Genomic DNA, 24,695 nt, shown 5'->3' on the forward strand with positions numbered 1-24,695 from the left:
CTTCCTGTGTCCCCCTCGGTGTTTGTCGCTGTGTGTCGCTCTCCCTCCGTGTCTCTCCCTCCCCCCGTGTCTCTCCCTGCCCCCCCCTCCCTCCGTGTCTCCCTCTCTTCTGCCCCCCCCCCTATGTACCTCGCGGTGTCTGTGTAGCGTGTGTTCTTCTCTCCCTCCGTGTCTCTCTCTCTCTCTCTCGTAGTGTTCCTCTCGCGGTGTGAGTCCTCTTGTTGTCGTGCGTCGTCCCTCTCTGTCTCTCTTTGTCTCTCGCTGTCTCTCCCCCCCCCCCCCCCAGGAGGGAGGGAGGGGACTTTTTCTTCGTCTCCCTCCATCTTACAGCTTTAATAAATTGGGGGTTATTTATTTATTTCGTTTTGCTCGTGCTTCAGTGCTGTGGCCATACAAACGAAATGGCACAGCACGAGCACCTGGAAGCCCTGACGGATGAGCATGGTTTCATCTGCTTCCCTCCCCCGGAGACCCCGCCCGACGACATCGCCGCCGCGGTGGCCGAGCACGTCGGCCTGGCGGCCATCCGGGTTATCCGGCGGGAGAACCGCGGCTACGCGGTGTACGTGGCCGGGGTGGAGGGAGCGGCACGCATCGTAGAAGCGGGGCTCATCGTCGGGGGAGAGGGGGGGCTGTTTGTGCAGTGCACCCCCCTGGCCACGCCGGCGGTGAAAGTGACCATATCCGGCGCCCCGCCCTACCTCAAGAGCGCCGACCTGGTGAAAGACCTCCAGCGATGGGGAGTGGTGGTCTCCCGCGTCGTCTGGTTGCCGATGCGGACACAAAACCCGGCGATGAGGCATATTATGTTGGGCCAGCGGCAGGCCTTCGTGATCCTCAAAGACGGAAACAAGGAGTTGGATGCGACCATAAAACACACCCTCGGTGGCCGCGTACACACCGTGTATTTGTCAACGGCAGCGCCGCGCTGCTTCGGGTGCGGCAGCGTTGGCCACACGAGGAGGAGCTGCCCAGGCAAGACAAAGGAGGGAGGGGCGTGGCCTGGCCAGGACAGCGCCACGCAGCGAGCGCCGGTGCCGCAGCCGCGGCGGCCGCAACAACAACAACAGCAGCAGCAACAACAACAGCAGCAGCAGCAGCCGCAGCAGCAGCGGCCGCAGGCGCAGCAGCAGCCCCAGGCGCAGCCGCAGCAGCCGCAGCAGCCGCAACCGCGGCAGGAGCCGCAGCCGCAGCGGCGGTAGCAGCAGCAGCGGCCACAGGCGCTGCCGCAGCAGGAGCGGCAGCAGTAGGAGCCTCCACGACAGCGGCAGAACCAGCAGCTGCAAGGCGAGACGCCGCCACAGCCGCAGCAACAGCGGCAGCCGCAGCAGCAGCAACAGCGGCCGCAGCAGCAGCAGCAGCCGCAGCAGCAGCAGCAGCCGAAGCAGCAGCAGCAGCAGCGGCCGCAGCAGCAGCAGCAGCCGCAGCAGCAGCAGCAGCCGCAGCAGCAGCAGCAGCAGCAGCCGCAGCAGCGGCAGCAGCGGCAGCAGCAGCAGCTGCAGCAGCAGGCCCAGCAGGAGCAACGGCCGCGGCTGAAGCGCGACCACGCTGACACCGCGCCCGGGAGCGTGGAAACGACGTCAGCTGACAGCGACGGCGGCAAGGACGAAGGTTTCACCATCGTCAGGTCACGGAAGAGGGGGAGAGCGGACAGGCGCGTGAACGCTCAGCTCGAGAGGGCAGCCACGGCAGCCGCCGCCGAAGAGGCGGTCAGCCGCCCGGGCGTGGCGGGAGGGGAGGCTATGGACACCACAACCACCACCGCCACCACCGCCACCACCAGCGAGGCGCACCCATCGGCCGCACAGGGTGTGGCCGACCCGGAGGCCCGACCACCAGACCCGGACCCGGACCTGGCCTCACCCGCCCTGGCGGACGAGGAGAAGGAGGGTGGGGGGGGGGAGCCGTCGGGCACCCCCGGCGCCACTGACGTGTCGGGCGGCGCTGTGGTGCTCGGGGGCACCTCTCCGCCCGGCCTGACGACCAGCGGGGTGATGGCCGAGGAACCCGAGGAGGGGGGGTCTCTCCCGGGACTTGAGCCCGAGCCGAATGGGACCCCAGCTCCGCACGTGTCGGGGGAGACGGTAGCAGAGGCCCGCGTCGACGAAGACTTTGGCGACGAGCCGTCAGAGGCGGAGTCGGGGTCAGGATCAGAGCCAGAGGCGGGGTCGGGTGTCGATGACGACGCCTGCGGTGTCACCTTGGAGGACTTGGGGAAGATGGGGGTGTGCACGCCCGAAAACCTCCTCCTCTTCATGGAGGCAGCCTTCAACCGGCGCAATGTCGTGGTCACGGACTCGTTCCCCGACGGGCAAGGTTTCTTGACGACGGCCCAATTGGTGGCACAAGATCCGGACAAATTTGGTTTCAACCGGCGGGTGATCTACCGGCTGAGGAAATTGATAACCGGGGTCAGGAAAGCCTTAGACTCCCCTCCATAACACTCCGATGGCACCGCTACCACCACCACGACCACCACCGCCACCACCGGGGGTCAAGGTAGCCTCGCTGAACTGCAACAGCGGCCGCGGCGACAAACGATGGCATCGAGTGTGCTGCCTCTTGAAGGAGAGCAGGATTGACGTGGCCTTCCTACAGGAGACCCACTTCGACGACGCTCTGCAAGCCCGGCGACAGCACCTCCTGGGCGGCCGTTCTTTCTTTAGCAACGGCGAGGAGAACCGGGCAGGGGTCGCGTTCGTCTTCGGCCCGGACTTTGGCCCTCAGGACGTCGTTTTTAAGGAAATAGCGAAAGGACGCTTGATTGAGGCGCGCTTTACCATTAATGGCACCAGGGTGGTGTGCGTTAATGCGTACGCGCCAAGTAAAAGTCACGAAAGGGGGCTCTTTTTCGCCGGCCCCTTGCGGGACACCCTGGAGGCAGCTCACGCGAGCGACGTGCTGACCCTCGTGGGAGGCGACTTTAACTGCACGCTCGACCCGGCCCTCGACCGAAATGGCGCTGAACCCCACCCGGAGTCCGCGCGGCCGCTGGCCGACATTGTGCGAAGGCAGGGGCTGCTGGACACGTGGCGACTACGCCGGCCGACGCAGCGGCAGTACACCTGGAGCCGTTGTGACTACCGGGGGAGAGTCTGCCTCACCAGGTTGGACCGTTTTTACGTCAGTACCGCAAGCGTCAGCCGGACCGGCGAATGTAAGATCGTCCCAGTCGGTTTCTCGGATCACCACCTGGTCACAGTGCGGCTGCACGTCCCTCGGGAGAGGCGCGGCAGCGCGTATTGGAAGCTCGACCTGAGGCTGCTCGAGGACGCGGCTTTCAGGAGGACGTTCAGGGCCTGCTGGGCTCAGTGGGTGGCGTCCAGAAAGAGCTCACACTGCGCCCTGACGTGGTGGGAGCACGTGAAGGCGCAGACGAGGGCACTGTGCATGCAGGTCCGGAGCCAGCACGCCATCGCCAACGGGAGTGCGGCGGGCCGGCTGAGGGACGAGCTGCTGCTCCTGGAGGCGGAACTCGGAGCCTCTCGCAACGTTCGCGCCGAGGCAGGCCGGGCGCTGCTGGAGAAGCAGCAGCTATTTAGAGCGGTCACGGACCGGCAAGCAGCAGGATCGTACGCGCAACAGCAGATGCAGCACCTCATCCACATGGACTCCCCCTCCAAATTCTTTTTCAGCCTGAACCGCGAGTCCAGCGACGGCAACAACAACAACAGCCGCAGCATCCCGTGCCTGCAGACCGGGGAGGGTCGGACTGTCACGGCCGAAAAGGAGATCGCCGGGCTCGCGCGGAACTACTACGCCGCACTGTTCCGAGGAGGTGACACAGACGAAGAGGCGGCCCGGGAGCTACTCGACGGATGCCCCACCCTGGCGGACGCCGAGGTCGAGCGAACGGAGGGCCCCATCACGGGAGAGGAGCTCCGCACCGCGGCGAGAGGGTTGGCGACCGGCAAAGCCCCGGGGATCGACGGCCTGCCGGCCGAATTTTACACCACCTTCTGGGACGACCTCGCGCCGCACCTGCTGGAGGTCCTGGCGGAGAGCCTGCGGAGGGGGGTGCTCCCGCAGAGCTGCCGGAGGGCCGTCGTCACCCTGCTGCCGAAGAAGGGAGACCTGCGCCGCATCGTAAACTGGCGGCCGGTCTCTCTGTTGTGCGCCGATTACAAGATCTTCGCCAAGGCGCTGGCCAACCGCCTCAAGTCGGTGGTGGGCCAGCTGGTTTCACCCGAGCAGACCTACTGCATCCCTGGCCGATGCTTGCACGACAACGTAAGCACGGTCAGGGACATGATGGCGCTGGCGGGGAGGGACGGCACGGACTTGGGCCTCCTCTTCCTCGACCAGGAGAAGGCCTTTGACCGGGTCGGCCACCCCTTCCTGGAGAAAATGCTCGCCGCGTCCGGGTTCGGGCCGGACTTCAGGGCGCACGTGCGGCTCCTGTACGCGGGTGCGTTGAGCCTGCTGAAGACCAACCAGCAGCTCGGCGCCCCTTTCCCCGTGGCGAGTGGGGTCAGGCAGGGGTGCCCACTGTCGGGCCTCCTCTACGCCCTGGCCATCGAGCCCCTCGTACGCCGCCTCAAGCTCACCCTGTCGGGGTACAAGGTGCCGGGCCCCGAGGAGGCGGTCGTCGCGGTGTCGGCGTACGCGGACGACTTGTGCGTGGTCGCCACGGACGCGCACGACGTGGCTGCGCTGGGCCGGGCGGTGGCGACCTACGAGGCGGCGTCCGGCGCCAGAATAAACTGGGCAAAGACCTCGGCTCTGCGCCTGGGGCCGCAGGGAGCAGCGTGCCCGGTGCTCCTCCCGGGGGGCGTCTCCTGGCGGACCGACGGTGTCCGGTACCTGGGCGTCCACCTCGGAGGGCCCGACGTCACCCAGCGAAACTGGCCCGAACTGGGGGACCGGTTCGAGGCCAGGTTGGCGGCATGGGCGCGTTTCGCCCCGGCGATGTCCTTCAGGGGGCGGGTGCTGGTGGGCAACAATCTGGCGGCCGCGGTGCTGTGGCACAGAGCGAAGACCCTCCAGCCCCCGGAGTGGTTACTCGGAGGAGCAGCCCGCTCGCTCACCCGCTTCACGTGGCAAGGAAAGCACTGGCTGCGGCCGGGAGTCCTCCGACTGCCGGTGGGCGAGGGCGGCCAGGGCCTGGTGGACATCCACGCCAGGGTCCTGACCTTCAGGCTGCAGACCGTGCAGCGGCTGCTGTACGGCAGAGAGACCCTGCCCTGGGTGGCACCCACCCTCGCCTTGCTGAGAGGCGCCGGGGGCGGCCTGGGTTACGGGAGGGAAATCTTCCTGTTAGACCTGGCCCGGGTCGACTACGCGGGGCTGCCGGCTTTCCACCGAAGCCTCCTGGACGCGTGGCGCAGTCTGGCCTGGGAGAGGGGAGACCCAGAATGCACGCTCGAGCAATTTCTGCGCGAGCCGCTGTTTATCAACGGCCGCTTCGCTGCGATCCGGGAGGAAGTGACGCTGGCCCGCCGCTTCACCTCGGCGGGGATACGGGCGGTGGGAGACCTGGTGCGGGACCGCGACCGGCACCCAGCGTGGAGGTCCGCGGCCGACATCAGCGGCGCCGCCGGACTCCGCACCGTGCTGGCCGGGAAAAAGCTGCTGCGGGCGGCGCTCGGGGCGATGCGGGAGCTGCGGCTGCGGCTCGTGGCGCCCGAAGACGGCGCCCACCCTCCCTCCTTCCCCGAGCTGCGGCTCACCTGCACCCGGCCCGCCGGGCGTGACGACTCCGAAAAAATACTAAAACTCGGGAGCTGCCAGGGCGTGCCCTTTCGGAGCGCGCTGAAAGGAGCGCTGTACGCGTGCAGCGTGAAGACGCTGCGCTGCCGGGAGCTGGCGGAGCTCCCAGACACCAGGTGGAGGAGCGCCCTGGCACCATCGGGCGCGGCCACCCCCCAATGGGGCCGCCTATACAGACCCCCCGTCACCAAACGCTGCGGGGACCTGCAGTGGAGGCTGCTGCATTGGACGCTGCCTTCGGCAGCGTGGCAGAATAAGATCACCCCGGAGGCATCAGACCGGTGCGTGTTCTGCGGCGCGCGAGAAGACCTGGCGCACCAGTATATGGGGTGCGCGCGGCTGTCCCCGCTGTTCAAGCTCTTGGGGGATATCTCGACAAAACTGGGGTTGAGGTTCCAGAAGAACTGGTTCGTGTACGGGGTACCGTACCTACCCAACAAAAGCCACGACCTCCTGAGTTTCGTGTGTGCACAAGCCAAAATGGCTATTTACAAAACCCGAAAGAAAAAACAGACCGGCGCGTCGGATGCCGGCTGCTCGGCGGTGGCAACGACGCGCGGACTTGTCAAAGCGCGGCTCCGACTGGAACACGCGTACCATGCGCACGTGGGCGACGACCACGCCGTTTTCTGCGAGAGGTGGGGGGCCGGTCAGGCCCTCTGCACCGTGGCAGACGGAACACTGACTTTTACTTTCTGACGGGTTGGCCTCGGACGACGGAGGAAAACGGCAACGCGGTAATGACGCTGCGCGTCAAAAACGTGGCGCACTGTGCCGTTGTTCGCTGTCTCCAGCCGCTAGGGCTAACAAAAAAAAATGACTCCTGCGCAATTGCGCAGGAGGGAATAAAGTTGCCCTAAAAGTCAAAAGTCTCTCCACCTCTCTCTCTCATTCCCCCTCTCTCTCATTCCCTCTCTCTCATTCCCCCTCTCCCTCTCATTCCCCCTCTCTCATTCCCTCTTTCTCTCATTACCCCCTCTCTCATTCCCTCTCTCTCATTCCCCCCCCCCCTCTCTCTCATCCCCCCTCTCTCTCATTCCCCCCTCTCTCTCAATCCCCCTCTCCCTCTCATTCCCTCTCTCACCCTCTATCTCTCAATCTCTCTCTCATTCCCCCTCTCTCTCATTCTCTCTCTCATTCCCCACCTCTCTCTCATTCCCCCCTCTCTCTCAATCCCCCTCTCCCTCTCATTCCCTCTCTCACCCTCTATCTCTCAATCTCTCTCTCATTCCCCCTCTCTCTCATTCTCCCTCTCATTCCCCCTCACTCGCACCCTCCTCTCTTTAGCGCCACAGCGCGTGGATTTGTCGCGTTCATTTTCATTTGTTTGCTGGGTGACTTTGTGTGTTTCGTATCAAAATCGCCTCCAGTGCTGTTGCTGCTGGCGGCAATAAAAGTTGGTTAAAAGTCTCGCTCTCTCGCTCTCTCACTCTCTCACTCTCCCTCTCTCGCTCTCTCGCTCTCTCACTCTCTCTCGCTCTCTCGCTCTCCTCACTCTCTCACTCTCCCTCTCTCGCTCTCTCGCTCTCTCACTCTCTCGCTCTCTCACTCTCCCTCTCTCGCTCTCTCGCTCTCTCACTCTCTCACTCTCTCGCTCTCTCGCTCTCTCACTCTCTCGCTCTCTCGCTCTCTCACTCTCTCGCTCTCTCACTATCCCTCTCTCGCTCTCATCGCTCTCTCGCTCTCTCGCTCTCTCGCCCTCTCGCTCTCTTCGCTCTCGTCGCTCTCTCGCTCTCTCACTATCCCTCTCTCGCCCTCTCGCTCCTCTCTCGCTCTCTCGCCCTCTCGCTCTCTCACTATCCCTCTCTCGCTCTCTCGCTCTCTCGCTCTCTCCCTCTCTCGCTCTCTCGCTCTCTCGCTCTCTCGCCCTCTCGCTCTCTCACTATCCCTCTCTCGCTCTCTCACTATCCCTCTCTCGCTCTCTCGCTCTCTCGCTCTCTCGCTCTCTCGCTCTCTCGCTCTCTCCCTCTCTCGCTCTCTCGCTCTCTCGCTCTCTCGCCCTCTCGCTCTCTCACTATCCCTCTCTCGCTCTCTCGCTCTCTCACTATCCCTCTCTCGCTCTCTCGCTCTCTCGCTCTCTCGCTCTCTCGCTCTCTCGCTCTCTCGCTCTCTCGCCCTCTCGCTCTCTCACTATCCCTCTCTCGCTCTCTCGCTCTCTCGCTCTCTCGCTCTCTCGCTCTCTCGCTCTCTCGCTCTCTCGCTCTCTCGCTCTCCCGCTCTCTCGCTCTCTCACTATCCCTCTCTCGCTCTCTCGCTCTCTCCCTCTCTCGCTCTCTCGCTCTCTCGCTCTCTCGCTCTCCCGCTCTCCCGCTCTCTCGCTCTCTCACTATCCCTCTCTCGCTCTCTCGCTCTCTCGCTCTCTCGCCCTCTCGCTCTCTCACTATCCCTCTCTCGCTCTCTCGCTCTCTCCCTTTCTCGCTCTCTCGCTCTCTCGCTCTCTCGCTCTCTCGCTCTCTCGCTCTCTCGCTCTCTCGCTCTCTCCCTCTCTCCCTCTCTCGCTCTCTCGCTCTCTCGCTCTCTCGCCCTCTCGCCCTCTCGCCCTCTCGCCCTCTCGCCCTCTCGCCCTCTCGCCCTCTCGCCCTCTCGCCCTCTCGCCCTCTCGCCCTCTCGCCCTCTCGCCCTCTCGCCCTCTCGCCCTCTCGCCCTCTCGCCCTCTCGCCCTCTCGCCCTCTCCCTCTCTCTCGCTCTCTCCCTCTCTCCCTCTCTCGCTCTCGCTCTCTCGCTCTCTCGCTCTCTCGCTCTCTCGCTCTCTCGCTCTCTCGCTCTCTCGCTCTCTCCCTCTCTCGCTCTCTCGCTCTCTCGCTCTCTCGCTCTCTCCCTCTCTCCCTCTCTCCCTCTCTCGCTCTCTCGCTCTCTCGCTCTCTCGCTCTCTCGCTCTCTCGCTCTCTCCCTCTCTCCCTCTCTCCCTCTCTCGCTCTCTCGCTCTCTCGCTCTCTCGCTCTCTCGCTCTCTCGCTCTCTCGCTCTCTCGCTCTCTCGCTCTCTCGCTCTCTCGCCCTCTCGCCCTCTCGCTCTCTCGCTCTCTCGCTCTCTCGCTCTCTCGCTCTCTCCCTCTCTCGCTCTCTCGCTCTCTCGCTCTCTCGCTCTCTCCCTCTCTCGCCCTCTCGCTCTCTCACTCTCTCCCTCTCTCGCTCTCTCGCTCTCTCACTATCCCTCTCTCGCCCTCTCGCTCTCTCGCTCTCTCGCTCTCTCCCTCTCTCGCTCTCTCGCTCTCTCGCTCTCTCGCTCTCTCGCTATCCCTCTCTCGCCCTCTCGCTCTCTCGCTCTCTCGCCCTCTCGCTCTCTCGCCCTCTCGCTCTCTCGCTCTCTCCCTCTCTCGCCCTCTCGCTCTCTCGCCCTCTCGCTCTCTCGCTCTCTCGCTCTCTCGCTCTCTCGCTCTCTCACTCTCTCACTCTCTCGCTCTCTCGCTCTCTCCCTCTCTCGCTCTCTCGCTCTCTCGCTCTCTCGCTCTCTCGCTCTCTCACTCTCTCCCTCTCTCGCTCTCTCGCTCTCTCACTATCCCTCTCTCGCCCTCTCGCTCTCTCGCTCTCTCGCTCTCTCCCTCTCTCGCTCTCTCGCTCTCTCGCTCTCTCGCTCTCTCGCTATCCCTCTCTCGCCCTCTCGCTCTCTCGCTCTCTCGCCCTCTCGCTCTCTCGCCCTCTCGCTCTCTCGCTCTCTCCCTCTCTCGCCCTCTCGCTCTCTCGCCCTCTCGCTCTCTCGCTCTCTCGCTCTCTCGCTCTCTCGCTCTCTCACTCTCTCACTCTCTCGCTCTCTCGCTCTCTCCCTCTCTCGCCCTCTCGCTCTCTCGCTCTCTCGCTCTCTCACTATCCCTCTCTCGCTCTCTCGCTCTCTCGCTCTCTCGCTCTCTCGCTCTCTCGCTCTCTCCCTCTCTCGCCCTCTCGCTCTCTCGCTCTCTCGCTCTCTCGCTATCCCTCTCTCGCTCTCTCGCCCTCTCGCTCTCTCGCCCTCTCGCTCTCTCGCTCTCATCGCTCTCTCGCTCTCTCGCTCTCTCACTATCCCTCTCTCGCTCTCTCGCTGTCGACCCACGTGGATCTGGTCGGTGGTGATGTCGAAGGTGAACGACTCGTTGTAGTAGGGGTCCAGCGTCTCCTTCTTGATGGTCGTCTTCTTCTTCTTGATCCTCTTGCCGTTCTCCATCAGCTGGATCTTCACGAAGGGGTCTGCGGTGATCGAGCGTCAAAAGGCACAAAGCATCAACATCATGGGACCCTTCGTACCACTCCGATGTCCAGGGGTCTGCTTCAAGACGCGTCTCCAGCTGGAGTACCACTCTGATGCCGGGGACATGCCACGCGTGTCCTCTGCACGGTGGGAGGGGGGGGCGGTCAAGCTCTCAGTACCAACGCAAAACGGCATTCTTGATGCAGAGGTCGCAACCGGGTACCCGATACCCGTACCCTACCCAATACCCGGCTACCCGTACCCGGCCGGGTACGGGTACGGGTACCCGTTTGCGACCCTGGTGCGGCCGGGTACGGGTAAGGAATCAAAACCCGTTTGCGACCTCTGGTTGGTGGGTGAGTAAGTGGGTGTGTGGGTGAGTGGGTGAGTTCGTGAGTGGGTGAGTGATGGGTGAGTGAGTGAGTGAGTAGCTGAATTAGTGGGTGGGTGAGTGCGTGCGTGGGTGAGTGGGTGAGTGCGTGCGTGGGTGAGTGAGTTCGTGAGTGGGTGGGTGAGTGAGTAGCTGAATTAGTGGGTGGGTGAGTGCGTGCGTGGGTGAGTGGGTGGGTGAGTGAGTGGGTGAGTGAGTGAGTAGCTGAATTAGTGGGTGGGTGAGTGAGTGGGAGAGTTTGCGACCCTGGTGCGGCTGGGTACGGGTAGGCCGTGAGTCACTGGTGAGTCACCGTTTGTCACTCATTTCCCAACGTCTTGTCTCTTCTCACAATTCAAGTTCCTAGAATCAACCCACCCGCGCCTGCAACATGACTTCATCCCAGAGATCGCAATCAGGTACCCGATACCCGTACCCTACCCGATACCGGTACGGGTGCGGCCGAGTACGGGTATCGGGTAAGGAATCAAAACCCGTTTGCCACCTCTGTCTTGATGTAACCTTTAAACGAGCTAATTCGTCGAGGTGGTGTAGCGTAGCGACGCGGCGTTGTGAGTAGTGGGTTTGTGACGTGTGCTAGTGACGCCGCACTCGATGTGACTTTATATCGAAATCGACTCCATCGCCTCTGCCGCTGGCAGCAATACATTTGGTGTTACATTATCCTCCTCTCTCTCTCTCTCCTCTCTTATCTCTCTCTCTCTCTTCGTTCCCTCTCTCACAAGACTGCAACCTGCAATGAAACTCCAAACCATCAAATGATGACGACTCGCGCCGCAATGGCGGCGGCTGTTACCGCCGCCTTGGATCGGTTGCAGGGGACCCAAGCGTCCAACTCTGATATCACCGACACAAGCCACTGCCGACATGGCATGCGAAAGAAGGAAGCGCGGTGATGGCGTTACGGTATGCATGCTACGGTACGCTAGCACGGTGGGGGCATTATGGTACGCGTGCTACGGTACGCTAGCACGGTGGGGGCATTACGATACACTTGCTACGGTAAGCTAGCACGGTGGGGGCATTACGGTACACTTGCTACGGTGGGGGCATTACGATACACTTGCTACGGTAAGCTAGCACGGTGGGGGCATTACGGTACACTTGCTACGGTGGGGGCATTACGATACACTTGCTACGGTAAGCTAGCACGGTGTGGGCATTACAATACACTTGCTACGGTAAGCTAGCACGGTGGGGGCATTACGGTACGCGTGCTACGGTACACTAGCACGGTGGGGGCATTACGATGCACTTGCTACGGTAAGCTAGCACGGTGGGGGGCATTACGATACACGTGCTACGGTACACTAGCACGGTGGGGGCATTACGGTGCACGTGCTACGGTACGGTACGCTAGCACGGTGGGGGCATTGCGATACACGTGCTACGGGGTGGGGGCATTACGATACGCGTGCTACGGTACGCGTGCTACGGTACGCGTGCTACGGTGGGGGCATTACGGTACGCGTGCTACGGTACGCGTGCTACGGTACGCGTGCTACGGTACGCGTGCTACGGTACGCGTGCTACGGTACGCGTGCTACGGTACGCGTGCTACGGTACGCGTGCTACGGTACGCGTGCTACGGTACGGGAGAGCGGTGAGGAGTGGCGCTCGCCCTCACCAGAGAGGCCGTTACTGTCCATGGCCTTGACGTTCTTGGCCTCGAGGATGACGACTGTGAGCTTGCCCGTGGTGGGGGACGTAGCGCAGCGAGAAGCAGATGTCCCCCAGGCTCTCCATCTGGAGGGGGGAGAGGGGTGGGACAACGGGAGAGGGGGGGGGGACAAGGGAGGGGGAGGACTCAGTAAAGGATCCGTGAGAAAAAACAAACGAATGTCTAAAACAGAAGAATGATATTTTTCAAAAAAGATCAATTATATTTTATTATTTTGGATCTTTCGGTAAAGTCACGTAGAAGGGAAATAATAAAATAATATTAATATCAAACAGATGCCTCCCAGGTTCTTCATCTGGGAGACACGGGGGGGGGTGGAGAGGGATGGGAGGTGCACGGGAGAGAGGGGGGGGGGAACTCAGTAAAGGCTCCTTGAGTAAAAGCAAATGAATGTCTAAACAGAAGAATTACTTTTAGAACTTTCGTGACTGCAGGAATTATTATTTGGTTCTTTCGGTTAAGTCACGTGACTTAACCGAAAGAACCAAATAACAGAAGAATTACATTGTTCAAAAAAGATCAATTATATTTTATTATTTTTGGATCTTTCCGTAAAGTCACGTAGAAGGGAAATAATAAAATAATATAAATATCAAACAGATGCCTCCCAGGTTCTCCATCTGGGGTGGGAGGTGGGAGGTGGGGAGACGGGAGAGGGGGGGGGCAAGGGAGAGGGGGGGGGGGAGGACTCAGTAAAGGATCAGTGAGTAAAACCAAGTGAATGTCTAAAACAGAACAATTATATTTCGATTTAAATCTTTCGTGACTGCAGGGATTCATCTTCTTGGTTCTTTCGGTAAAGTCGTCACGTAGAAGGGAAATAATAAAATAATATTAATATCAAACAGATGCCTCCCAGGTTCTTCATCTGGGAGACACGGGGGGGGGGGGGGGGGGGGTGGTGGAGAGGGGTGGGAGGTGGGGGCATGGGAGAGGAGAGGGGGGGGGGAACTCAGTAAAGGATCCTTGAGTAAAACCAAGTGAATGTCTAAAACAGAAGAATTACATTGTTCAAAAAAGATCAATTATATTTTATTATTTTTGGATCTTTCCGTAAAGTCACGTAGAAGGGAAATAATAAAATAATATAAATATCAAACAGATGCCTCCCAGGTTCTCCATCTGGGGTGGGAGGTGGGAGGTGGGGAGACGGGAGGGGGGGGCAAGGGAGGGGGGGGGGAACTCAGTAAAGGATCAGTGAGTAAAACCTAGTGAATGTCTAAAACAGAACAATTATATTTCGATTTAAATCTTTCGTGACTGCAGGGATTCATCTTCTTGGTTCTTTCGGTAAAGGGAAATAATAAAATAATATTAATATGAAACAGATGCCTCCCAGGTTCTTCATCTGGGAAACACGGGGGGGGGGGGGGGGGGGTGGTGGAGAGGGATGGGAGGTGGGGGGCATGGGAGAGGAGGGGGGGGGGAACTCAGTAAAGGATCCTTGAGTAAAACCTAGTGAATGTCTAAAACAGACCAATGATATTTTCCAAAAATCGGAAAAGTTATATTTGATTATTTTTGAAGGTAAATAATCAAATAATAAAAATATCAAACAGATGTCTCCCAGGTTCTCCATCTGGGAGACACGAGGTGGGGGGGGGGGGTGGAGAGGGATGGGAGGTGGAGGCACGGGAGGGGTGGGGGACTCAGCAAAGGCTCCGTGAGAAAAAAACAAATTAATGATTTTGTTGTTGTTATTCTGTCTCTCACTGTTCAAATAAACCTACCATTAAAATTATAGACTGATCATTTATTTGTCAGTGGGCTAAACGTACAAAATCAGCAGGGGATCAAATACTTTTTTCCCTCATTGTATCAGCCACTTTGTTGATATCCATAGACTAGCATCGCGACCCAAAGACTCACACAGAGACTCACAGAATTAGAGACGCATAGACTCGCACAGAGACCCTTAGACTCACACAGAAACCCATAGACTCACACAGAGACCCATAGACTCACACAGAGACCCACAGACTCACACAGAGACTTGTAGACTGACACAGAGACCCATAGACTAGCATCGCGACCCAAAGACTCACACAGAGACTCACAGAATTAGAGACGCATAGACTCGCACAGAGACCCTTAGACTCACACAGAAACCCATAGACTCACACAGAGACCCCTATACTCACACAGAGACCCATAGACTCACACAGAGACCCATAGACTCACACAGAGACCCATAGACACAGAGACCCATAGACTCACACAGAGACCCATAGACTCACACAGAGACCCACAGACTCACACAGAGACCCACAGACTCGCACAGAGACCCACAGACTCACACAGAGACCCACAGACTCACACAGAGACTTGTAGACTGACACAGAGACCCATAGACTAGCATCGCGACCCAAAGACTCACACAGAGACTCACAGAATTAGAGACGCATTGACTCGCACAGAGACCCTTAGACTCACACAGAAACCCATAGACTCACACAGAGACCCATATACTCACACAGAGACCCATATACTCACACAGAGACCCATAGACTCACACAGAGACCCATAGACTCACACAGAGACCCATAGACTCACACAGTGACCCATAGACTCACACAGAGACCCACAGACTCACACAGAGACCCATAGACTCACACAGAGACCCACAGACTCACACAGAGACCCACAGACTCACACAGTGACCCATAGACTCACACAGATACCCACAGACTCACACAGAGACCCACAGACTCACACAGTGACCCATAGACTCACACAGAGACCCACAGACTCACACAGAGACCCACAGACTCACACAGTGACCCATAGACTCACACAGAGACCCACAGACTCACACAGAGACCCATAGACTCACACAGAGACCCACAGACTCACACAGAGACCCACAGACTCACACAGTGACCCATAGACTCACACAGAGACCCACAGACTCACACAGTGACCCATAGACTCACACAGAGACCCACAGACTCGCACAGAGACCCATAGACTCACACAGAGACCCACAGACTCACACAGAGACCCACAGACTCACACAGTGACCCATAGACTCACACAGAGACCCATAGACTCACACAGAGACCCACAGACTCACACAGTGACCCATATACTCACACAGAGACCCACAGACTCACACAGAGACCCACAGACTCGCACAGAGACCCATAGACTCACACAGAGACCCATAGACTCACACAGAGACCCATAGACTCACACAGTGACCCATAGACTCACACAGAGACCCACAGACTCGCACAGAGACCCACAAACTCACACAGAGACCCACAGACTCACACAGAGACTTGTAGACTGACACAGAGACCCATAGACTAGCATCGCGACCCAAAGACTCACACAGAGACTCACAGAATTAGAGACGCATTGACTCGCACAGAGACCCTTAGACTCACACAGAAACCCATGAACAGAACATCCTAATTCGTTACTAGTACAGCAATAGTGTATAGTGCAGTGTATAGTGTAGTGTATAGTGTAGTATATAGTAGTGTAGTGTATAGTGTAGTGTATATTAGTGTAGTGTATAGTGTAGTGTAGTGTATAGTAGTGTAGTGTATAGTAGTGTAGTGTATAGTGTAGTGTATAGTGTAGTGTATAGTGTAGTAGTGTATAGTGTAGTGTATAGTAGTGTAGTATATAGTAGTGTAGTGTATAGTAGTGTAGTGTATAGTAGTGTAGTGTATAGTAGTGTAGTGTATAGTAGTGTAGTGTATAGTAGTGTAGTGTATAGTAGTGTAGTGTATAGTAGTGTAGTGTATAGTAGTGTATAGTAGTGTATAGTAGTGTATAGCAGTGTATAGTGTAGTGTATAGTAGTGTAGTGTATAGTGTAGTGTATAGTGTAGTGTATAGTAGTGTATAGTAGTGTATAGTAGTGTATAGTAGTGTAGTGTATAGTAGTGTATAGTAGTGTATAGTAGTGTATAGTAGTGTAGTGTATAGTAGTGTAGTGTATAGTAGTGTATAGTAGTGTATAGTAGTGTATAGTAGTGTATAGTAGTGTAGTGTATAGTAGTGTATAGTAGTGTATAGTAGTGTATAGTAGTGTATAGTAGTGTAGTGTATAGTAGTGTATAGTAGTGTATAGTAGTGTATAGTAGTGTATAGTAGTGTATAGTACTGTACAAATCTGAGTTATGACTTTTCGCCAGCAAATACAGCTTCATCAGGGGACTGCCAGATTGGTGGTGGTGTGAGTGGTTCTGGTGGTGTGAGTGGTGTGAGTGGTTCTGGTGGTGTGAGTGGTGTGAGTGGTGTGAGTGGTGTGAGTGGTGTGAGTGGTTCTGGTGGTGTGAGTGGTGTGAGTGGTTCTGGTGGTGTGAGTGGTTCTGGTGGTGTGAGTGGTGTGAGTGGTGTGAGTGGTGTGAGTGGTTCTGGTGGTGTGAGTGGTGTGAGAGGTTCTGGTGGTGTGAGTGGTTCTGGTGGTGTGAGTGGTGTGAGTGGTGTGAGTGGTTCTGGTGGTGTGAGTGGTGTGAGTGGTTCTGGTGGTGTGAGTGGTTCTGGTGGTGTGAGTGGTGTGAGTGGTGTGAGTGGTGTGAGTGGTGTGAGTGGTTCTGGTGGTGTGAGTGGTTCTGGTGGTGTGAGTGGTTCTGGTGGTGTGAGTGGTGTGAGTGGTTCTGGTGGTGTGAGTGGTTCTGGTGGTGTGAGTGGTTCTGGTGGTGTGAGTGGTTCTGGTGGTGTGAGTGGTGTGAGTGGTTCTGGTGGTGTGAGTGGTTCTGGTGGTGTGAGTGGTTCTGGTGGTGTGAGTGGTGTGAGTGGTTCTGGTGGTGTGAGTGGTTCTGGTGGTGTGAGTGGTGTGAGTGGTGTGAGTGGTTCTGGTGGTGTGAGTGGTGTGAGTGGTTCTGGTGGTGTGAGTGGTTCTGGTGGTGTGAGTGGTTCTGGTGGTGTGAGTGGTGTGAGTGGTGTGAGTGGTTCTGGTGGTGTGAGTGGTTCTGGTGGTGTGAGTGGTGTGAGTGGTTCTGGTGGTGTGAGTGGTTCTGGTGGTGTGAGTGGTGTGAGTGGTTCTGGTGGTGTGAGTGGTGTGAGTGGTTCTGGTGGTGTGAGTGGTGTGAGTGGTTCTGGTGGTGTGAGTGGTTCTGGTGGTGTGAGTGGTTCTGGTGGTGTGAGTGGTTCTGGTGCTGCACGTTGTGTGAGTGGTTCTGGTGGTGTGAGTGGTTCTGGTGGTGTGAGTGGTTCTGGTGGTGTGAGTGGTTCTGGTGGTGTGAGTGGTTCTGGTGGTGTGAGTAGTTCTGGTGGTGTGAGTGGTTCTGGTGATGTGAGTGGTGTGAGTGGTGTGAGTGGTGTGAGTGGTTCTGGTGGTGTGAGTGGTGTGAGTGGTGTGAGTGGTTCTGTTGGTGTGAGTGGTGTGAGTGGTTCTGGTGGTGTGAGTGGTGTGAGTGATTCTGGTGGTGTGAGTGGTGTGAGTGGTTCTGGTGGTGTGAGTGGTTCTGGTGGTGTGAGAGGTTCTGGTGGTGTGAGTGGTGTGAGTGGTTCTGGTGGTGTGAGTGGTGTGAGTGGTTCTGGTGGTGTGAGTGGTGTGAGTGGTGTGAGTGGTTCTGGTGGTGTGAGTGGTGTGAGTGGTGTGAGTGGTGTGAGTGGTTCTGGTGGTGTGAGTGGTTCTGGTGGTGTGAGTGGTGTGAGTGGTTCTGGTGGTGTGAGTGGTTCAGGTAGTGTGAGTGGTTCTGGTGGTGTGAGTGGTGTGAGTGGTTCTGGTGGAGTGAGTGGTTCTGGTGGTGTGAGTGGTGTGAGTGGTTCTGGTGGTGTGAGTGGTCCGAGTGGTTCTGGTGGTGTGAGTGGTGTGAGTGGTTCTGGTGGTGTGAGTGGTGTGAGTGGTTCTGGTGGTGTGAGTGGTGTGAGTGGTTCTGGTGGTGTGAGTGGTTCTGGTGGTGTGAGTGGTGTGAGTGGTTCTGGTGGTGTGAGTGGTTCTGGTGGTGTGAGTGGTGTGAGTGGTTCTGGTGGTGTGAGTGGTTCTGGTGGTGTGAGTGGTTCTGGTGGTGTGAGTGGTGTGAGTGGTTCTGGTGGTGTGAGTGGTTCTGGTGGTGTGAGTGGTGTGAGTGGTTCTGGTGGTGTGAGTGGTTCTGGTGGTGTGAGTGGTTCTGGTGGTGTGAGTGGTGTGAGTGGTTCTGGTGGAGTGAGTGGTTCTGGTGGTGTGAGTGGTGTGAGTGGTTCTGGTGGTGTGAGTGGTGTGAGTGGTTCTGGTGGTGTGAGTGGGGTGAGTGGTTCTGGTGGTGTGAGTGGTGTGAGTGGTGTGAGTGGTTCTGGTGGTGTGAGTGGTTCTGGTGGTGTGAGTGGTGTGAGTGGTTCTGGTGGTGTGAGTGGTTCTGGTGGTGTGAGTGGTTCTGGTGGTGTGAGTGGTGTGAGTGGTTCTGGTGGAGTGAGTGGTTCTGGTGGTGTGAGTGGTGTGAGTGGTTCTGGTGGTGTGAGTGGTGTGAGTGGTTCTGGTGGTGTGAGTGGTGTGAGTGGTTCTGGTGGTGTGAGTGGTGTGAGTGGTTCTGGTGGTGTGAGTGGTGTGAGTGGTTCTGGTGGTGTGAGTGGTTCTGGTGGTGTGAGTGGTGTGAGTGGTTCTGGTGGTGTGAGTGGTGTGAGTGGTTCTGGTGGTGTGAGTGGTGTGAGTGGTTCTGGTGGTGTGAGTGGTTCTGGTGGTGTGAGTGGTGTGAGTGGTTCTGGTGGTGTGAGTGGTTCTGGTGGTGTGAGTGGTGTGAGTGGTTCTGGTGGTGTGAGTGGTTCTGGTGGTGTGAGTGGTTCTGGTGGTGTGAGTGGTGTGAGTGGTTCTGGTGGTGTGAGTGGTTCTGGTGGTGTGAGTGGTTCTGGTGGTGTGAGTGGTTCTGGTGGTGTGAGTGGATCTGGTGGTGTGAGTGGTTCTGGTGGTGTGAGTGGTGTGAGTGGTTCTGGTGGTGTGAGTGGTTCTGGTGGTGTGAGAGGTTCTGGTGGTGTGAGTGGTGTGAGTGGTGTGAGTGGTGTGAGTGGTTCTGGTGGTGTGAGTGGTTCTGGTGGTGTGAGTGGTTCTGGTGGTGTGGGTGGTTCTGGTGATGTGAGTGGTGTGAGTGGTTCTGGTGGTGTGAGTGGTTCTGGTGGTGTGAGTGGTTCTGGTGGTGTGAGTGGTGTGAGTGGTGTGAGTGGTGTGAGTGGTTCTGGTGGTGTGAGTGGTTCTGGTGGTGTGAGTGGTGTGAGTGGTTCTGGTGGTGTGAGAGGTGTGAGTGGTTCTGGTGGTGTGAGTGGTGTGAGTGGTTCTGGTGGTGTGAGTGGTGTGAGTGGTTCTGGTGGTGTGAGTGGTGTGAGTGGTTCTGGTGGTGTGAGTGATTCTGGTGGTGTGAGTGGTGTGAGTGGTTCTGGTGGTGTGAGTGGTGTGAGTGGTTCTGGTGGTGTGAGTGGTTCTGGTGGTGTGAGTGGTGTGAGTGGTTCTGGTGGTGTGAGTGGTTCTGGTGGTGTGAGTGGTTCTGGTGGTGTGGGTGGTTCTGGTGATGTGAGTGGTGTGAGTGGTTCTGGTGGTGTGAGTGGTTCTGGTGGTGTGAGTGGTTCTGGTGGTGTGAGTGGTGTGAGTGGTGTGAGTGGTTCTGGTGGTGTGAGTGGTTCTGGTGGTGTGAGTGGTGTGAGTGGTTCTGGTGGTGTGAGAGGTGTCAGTGGTTCTGGTGGTGTGAGTGGTGTGAGTGGTTCTGGTGGTGTGAGTGGTGTGAGTGGTTCTGGTGGTGTGAGTGGTGTGAGTGGTTCTGGTGGTGTGAGTGGTGTGAGTGGTTCTGGTGGTGTGAGTGGTTCTGGTGGTGTGAGTGGTGTGAGTGGTTCTGGTGGTGTGAGTGGTGTGAGTGGTTCTGGTGGTGTGAGTGGTTCTGGTGGTGTGAGTGGTTCTGGTGGTGTGAGTGGTGTGAGTGGTTCTGGTGGTGTGAGTGGTGTGAGTGGTTCTGCTGGTGTGAGTGGTTCTGGTGGTGTGAGTGGTTCTGGTGGTGTGAGTGGTGTGAGTGGTTCTGGTGGTGTGAGTGGTTCTGGTGGTGTGAGTGGTTCTGGTGGTGTGAGTGGTGTGAGTGGTTCTGGTGGTGTGAGTGGTTCTGGTGGTGTGAGTGGTGTGAGTGGTTCTGGTGGTGTGAGTGGTTCTGGTGGTGTGAGTGGTGTGAGTGGTTCTGGTGGTGTGAGTGTTGTGAGTGGTGTGAGTGGTTCTGGTGGTGTGAGTGGTTCTGGTGGTGTGAGTGGTTCTGGTGGTGTGAGTGGTGTGAGTGGTTCTGGTGGTGTGAGTGGTGTGAGTGGTTCTGGTGGTGTGAGTGGTGTGAGTGGTTCTGGTGGTGTGAGTGGTTCTGGTGGTGTGAGTGGTGTGAGTGGTTCTGGTGGTGTGAGTGGTGTGAGTGGTTCTGGTGGTGTGAGTGGTTCTGGTGGTGTGAGTGTTTCTGGTGGTGTGAGTGGTGTGAGCGGTTCTGGTGGTGTGAGTGGTGTGAGTGGTGTGAGTGGTTCTGGTGGTGTGAGTGGTTTTGGTGGTGTGAGTGGTTCTGGTGGTGTGAGTGGTGTGAGTGGTTCTGGTGGTGTGAGTGGTTCTGGTGGTGTGAGTGGTTCTGGTGGTGTGAGTGGTGTGAGTGGTTCTGGTGGTGTGAGTGGTTCTGGTGGTGTGAGTGGTGTGAGTGGTTCTGGTGGTGTGAGTGGTTCTGGTGGTGTGAGTGGTGTGAGTGGTTCTGGTGGTGTGAGTGGTGTGAGTGGTTCTGGTGGTGTGAGTGGTTCTGGTGGTGTGAGTGGTTCTGGTGGTGTGAGTGGTTCTGGTGGTGTGAGTGGTTCTGGTGGTGTGAGTGGTGTGAGTGGTTCTGGTGGTGTGAGTGGTTCTGGTGGTGTGAGTGGTGTGAGTGGTTCTGGTGGTGTGAGTGGTTCTGGTGGTGTGAGTGGTTCTGGTGGTGTGAGTGGTGTGAGTGGTTCTGGTGGTGTGAGTGGTGTGAGTGGTGTGAGTGGTTCTGGTGGTGTGAGTGGTTCTGGTGGTGTGAGTGGTTCTGGTGGTGTGAGTGGTGTGAGTGGTTCTGGTGGTGTGAGTGGTGTGAGTGGTTCTGGTGGTGTGAGTGGTGTGAGTGGTGTGAGTGGTTCTCGTGGTGTGAGTGGTTCTGGTGGTGTCAGTGGTGTGAGTGGTGTGAGTGGTTCTGGTGGTGTGAGTGGTTCTGGTGGTGTGAGTGGTGTGAGAGGTTCTGGTGGTGTGAGTGGTGTGAGTGGTTCTGGTGGTGTGAGTGGTGTGAGTGGTGTGAGTGGTTCTGGTGGTGTGAGTGGTGTGAGTGGTGTGAGTGGTGTGAGTGGTTCTGGTGGTGTGAGTGGTGTGAGTGGTTCTGGTGGGGTGAGTGGTGTGAGTGGTTCTGGTGGTGTGACTGGTTCTGGTGGTGTGAGTGGTGTGAGTGGTTCTGGTGGTGTGAGTGGTTCTGGTGGTGTGAGTGGTTCTGGAGGTGTGAGTGGTTCTGGAGGTGTGAGTGGTTCTGGTGGAGTGAGTGGTTCTGGTGGTGTGAGTGGTTCTGGTGGTGTGAGTGGTTCTGGTGGTGTGAGTGGTGTGAGTGGTTCTGGTGGTGTGAGTGGTATGAGTGGTTCTGGTGGTGTGAGTGGTGTGAGTGGTTCTGGTGGTGTGAGTGGTGTGAGTGGTTCTGGTGGTGTGAGTGGTGTGAGTGGTTCTGGTGGTGTGAGTGGTGTGAGTGGTTCTGGTGGTGTGAGTGGTTCTGGAGGTGTGAGTGGTTCTGGTGGTGTGGGTGGTTCTGGTGGTGTGAGTGGTTCTGGTGGTGTGAGTGGTGTGAGTGGTTCTGGTGGTGTGAGTGGTTATGGTGGTGTGAGTGGTTCTGGTGGAGTGAGTGGTTCTGGTGGTGTGAGTGGTTCTGGTGGTGTGAGTGGTTCTGGTGGTGTGAGTGGTGTGAGTGGTTCTGGTGGTGTGAGTGGTTCTGGTGGTGTGAGTGGTGTGAGTGGTGTGGGTGGTTCTGGTGGTGTGAGTGGTTCTGGTGGTGTGAGTGGTTCTGGTGGTGTGAGTGGTTCTGGTGGTGTGAGTGGTTCTGGTGGTGTGAGTGGTGTGAGTTGTTCTGGTGGAGTGAGAGGTTCTGGAGGTGTGAGTGGTGTGAGTGGTGTGAGTGGTGTGAGTGGTTCTGGTGGTGTGAGTGGTGTGAGTGGTTTCTGGTGGTGTGAGTGGTTCTGGTGGTGTGAGTGGTGTGAGTGGTGTGAGTGGTTCTGGTGGTGTGAGTGGTGTGGGTGGTTCTGGTGGTGTGAGTGGTTCTGGTGGTGTGAGTGGTGTGAGTGGTTCTGGTGGTGTGAGTGGTTCTGGTGGTGTGAGTGGTTCTGGTGGTGTGAGTGATTCTGGTGGTGTGAGTGGTTCTGGTGGTGTGAGTGGTTCTGGTGGTGTGAGTGGTGTGAGTGGTGTGAGTGGTGTGAGTGGTTCTGGTGGTGTGAGTGGTTCTGGTGGTGTGAGTGGTTCTGGTGGTGTCAGTGGTGTGAGTGGTGTGAGTGGTGTGAGTGGTTCTGGTGGTGTGAGTGGTGTGGGTGGTTCTGGTGGTGTGAGTGGTTCTGGTGGTGTGAGTGGTGTGAGTGGTGTGAGTGGTTCTGGTGGTGTGAGTGGTGTGAGTGGTTCTGGTGGTGTGAGTGGTTCTGGTGGTGTGAGTGGTTCTGGTGGTGTGAGTGGTGTGAGTGGTTCTGGTGGTGTGAGTGGTGTGAGTGGTGTGAGTGGTTCTGGTGGTGTGAGTGGTTCTGGTGGTGTGAGTGGTTCTGGTGGTGTGAGTGGTGTGAGTGGTTCTGGTGGTGTGAGTGGTTCTGGTGGTGTGAGTGGTGTGAGTGGTTCTGGTGGTGTGAGTGGTGTGAGTGGTGTGAGTGGTTCTGGTGGTGTGAGTGGTTCTGGTGGTGTGAGTGGTGTGAGTGGTTCTGGTGGTGTGAGTGGTGTGAGTGGTGTGAGTGGTTCTGGTGGTGTGAGTGGTTCTGGTGGTGTGAGTGGTTCTGGTGGTTTGAGTGGTTCTGGTGGTGTGAGTGGTTCTGGTGGTGTGAGTGGTTCTGGTGGTGTGAGTGGTTCTGGTGGAGTGAGTGGTTCTGGTGGTGTGAGTGGTGTGAGTGGTTCTGGTGGTGTGAGTGGTGTGGGTGGTTCTGGTGGTGTGAGTGGTTCTGGTGGTGTGAGTGGTGTGAGTGGTGTGAGTGGTTCTGGTGGTGTGAGTGTTTCTGGTGGTGTGAGTGGTGTGAGTGGTTCTGGTGGTGTGAGTGGTGTGAGTGGTTCTGGTGGTGTGAGTGGTGTGAGTGGTTCTGGTGGTGTGAGTGGTTCTGGTGGTGTGAGTGGTGTGAGTGGTTCTGGTGGTGTGAGTGGTTCTGGTGGTGTGAGTGGATCTGGTGGTGTGAGTGGTTCTGGTGGTGTGAGTGGTGTGGGTGGTTCTGGTGGTGTGAGTGGTTCTGGTGGTGTGAGTGGTGTGAGTGGTTCTGGTGGTGTGAGTGGTTCTGGTGGTGTGAGTGGTGTGGGTGGTTCTGGTGGTGTGAGTGGTTCTGGTGGTGTGAGTGGTGTGAGTGGTTCTGGTGGTGTGAGTGGTTCTGGTGGTGTGAGTGGTTCTGGTGGTGTGAGAGGTTCTGGTGATGTGAGTGGTGTGAGTGGTTCTGGTGGAGTGAGTGGTGTGAGTGGTTCTGGTGGTGTGAGTGGTGTGAGTGGTTCTGGTGGTGTGAGTGGTTCTGGTGGTGTGAGTGGTTCTGGTGGTGTGAGTGGTTCTGGTGGTGTCAGTGGTGTGAGTGGTGTGAGTGGTGTGAGTGGTTCTGGTGGTGTGAGTGGTGTGAGTGGTTCTGGTGGTGTGAGTGGTGTGAGTGGTTCTGGTGGTGTGAGTGGTTCTGGTGGTGTGAGTGGTTCTGGTGGTGTGAGTGGTTCTGGTGGTGTCAGTGGTGTGAGTGGTGTGAGTGGTGTGAGTGGTTTTGGTGGTGTGAGTGGTTCTGGTGGTGTGAGTGGTGTGAGAGGTGCTGGTGGTGTGAGTGGTTCTGGTGGTGTCAGTGGTGTGAGAGGTTCTGGTGGTGTGAGTGGTGTGAGTGGTGTGAGTGGTTCTGGTGGTGTGAGTGGTTCTGGTGGTGTGAGTGGTGTGAGAGGTTCTGGTGGTGTGAGTGGTTCTGGTGGTGTGAGTGGTTCTGGTGGTGTCAGTGGTGTGAGTGGTGTGAGTGGTTCTGGTGGTGTGAGTGGTGTGAGAGGTTCTGGTTGTGTGAGTGGTTCTGGTGGTGTGAGTGGTTCTGGTGGTGTGAGTGGTTCTGGTGGTGTGAGTGGTTCTGGTGGTGTGAGTGGTGTGAGTGGTGTGAGTGGTTCTGGTGGTGTGAGTGGTTCTGGTGGAGTGAGTGGTTCTGGTGGTGTGAGTGGTGTGAGTGGTGTGAGTGGTTCTGGTGGTGTGAGTGGTTCTGGTGGTGTGAGTGGTGTGAGTGGTGTGAGTGGTTCTGGTTGTGTGAGTGGTTCTGGTGGTGTGAGTGGTTCTGGTGGAGTGAGTGGTGTGAGTGGTTCTGGTGGTGTGAGTGGTTCTGGTGGTGTGAGTGGTTCTGGTGGTGTGAGTGGTTCTGGTGGTGTGAGTGGTTCTGGTGGTGTGAGTGGTTCTGGTGGAGTGAGTGGTTCTGGTGGTGTGAGTGGTTCTGGTGGTGTGAGTGGTGTGAGTGGTTCTGGTGGTGTGAGTGGTTCTGGTGGTGTGAGTGGTTCTGGTGGTGTGAGTGGTTCTGGTGGTGTGAGTGGTTCTGGTGGTGTGAGTGGTGTGAGTGGTGTGAGTGGTGTAAGTGGTTCTGGTGGTGTGAGTGGCTCTGGTGGTGTGAGTGGTGTGAGTGGTTCTGGTGGTGTGAGTGGTTCTGGTGGTGTGAGTGGTTTTGGT

The 24,695-nt window shown here is 57.4% G+C and overlaps 1 pseudogene across 1 annotated transcript in view; it reads right to left on the minus strand.

Annotated features, from left to right (window-relative positions):
- Positions 1 to 24,695, minus strand: part of LOC144948226 (synaptotagmin-1-like) — a 48,513-nt pseudogene that overhangs the window by 2,587 nt on the left and 21,231 nt on the right. Inside the window, exons 6-7 of the transcript XR_013640123.1 lie at positions 11,888 to 12,006; positions 9,735 to 9,868 (exon numbers count right to left, since the gene is read on the minus strand). The product of XR_013640123.1 is annotated as a synaptotagmin-1-like (transcript). The remainder of the gene's footprint in view (positions 1 to 9,734; positions 9,869 to 11,887; positions 12,007 to 24,695) is intronic.

Source organism: Lampetra fluviatilis, chromosome 48, assembly GCF_964198595.1.
Source record: "Lampetra fluviatilis chromosome 48, kcLamFluv1.1, whole genome shotgun sequence".
Classification (NCBI taxonomy): domain Eukaryota; kingdom Metazoa; phylum Chordata; class Hyperoartia; order Petromyzontiformes; family Petromyzontidae; genus Lampetra; species Lampetra fluviatilis.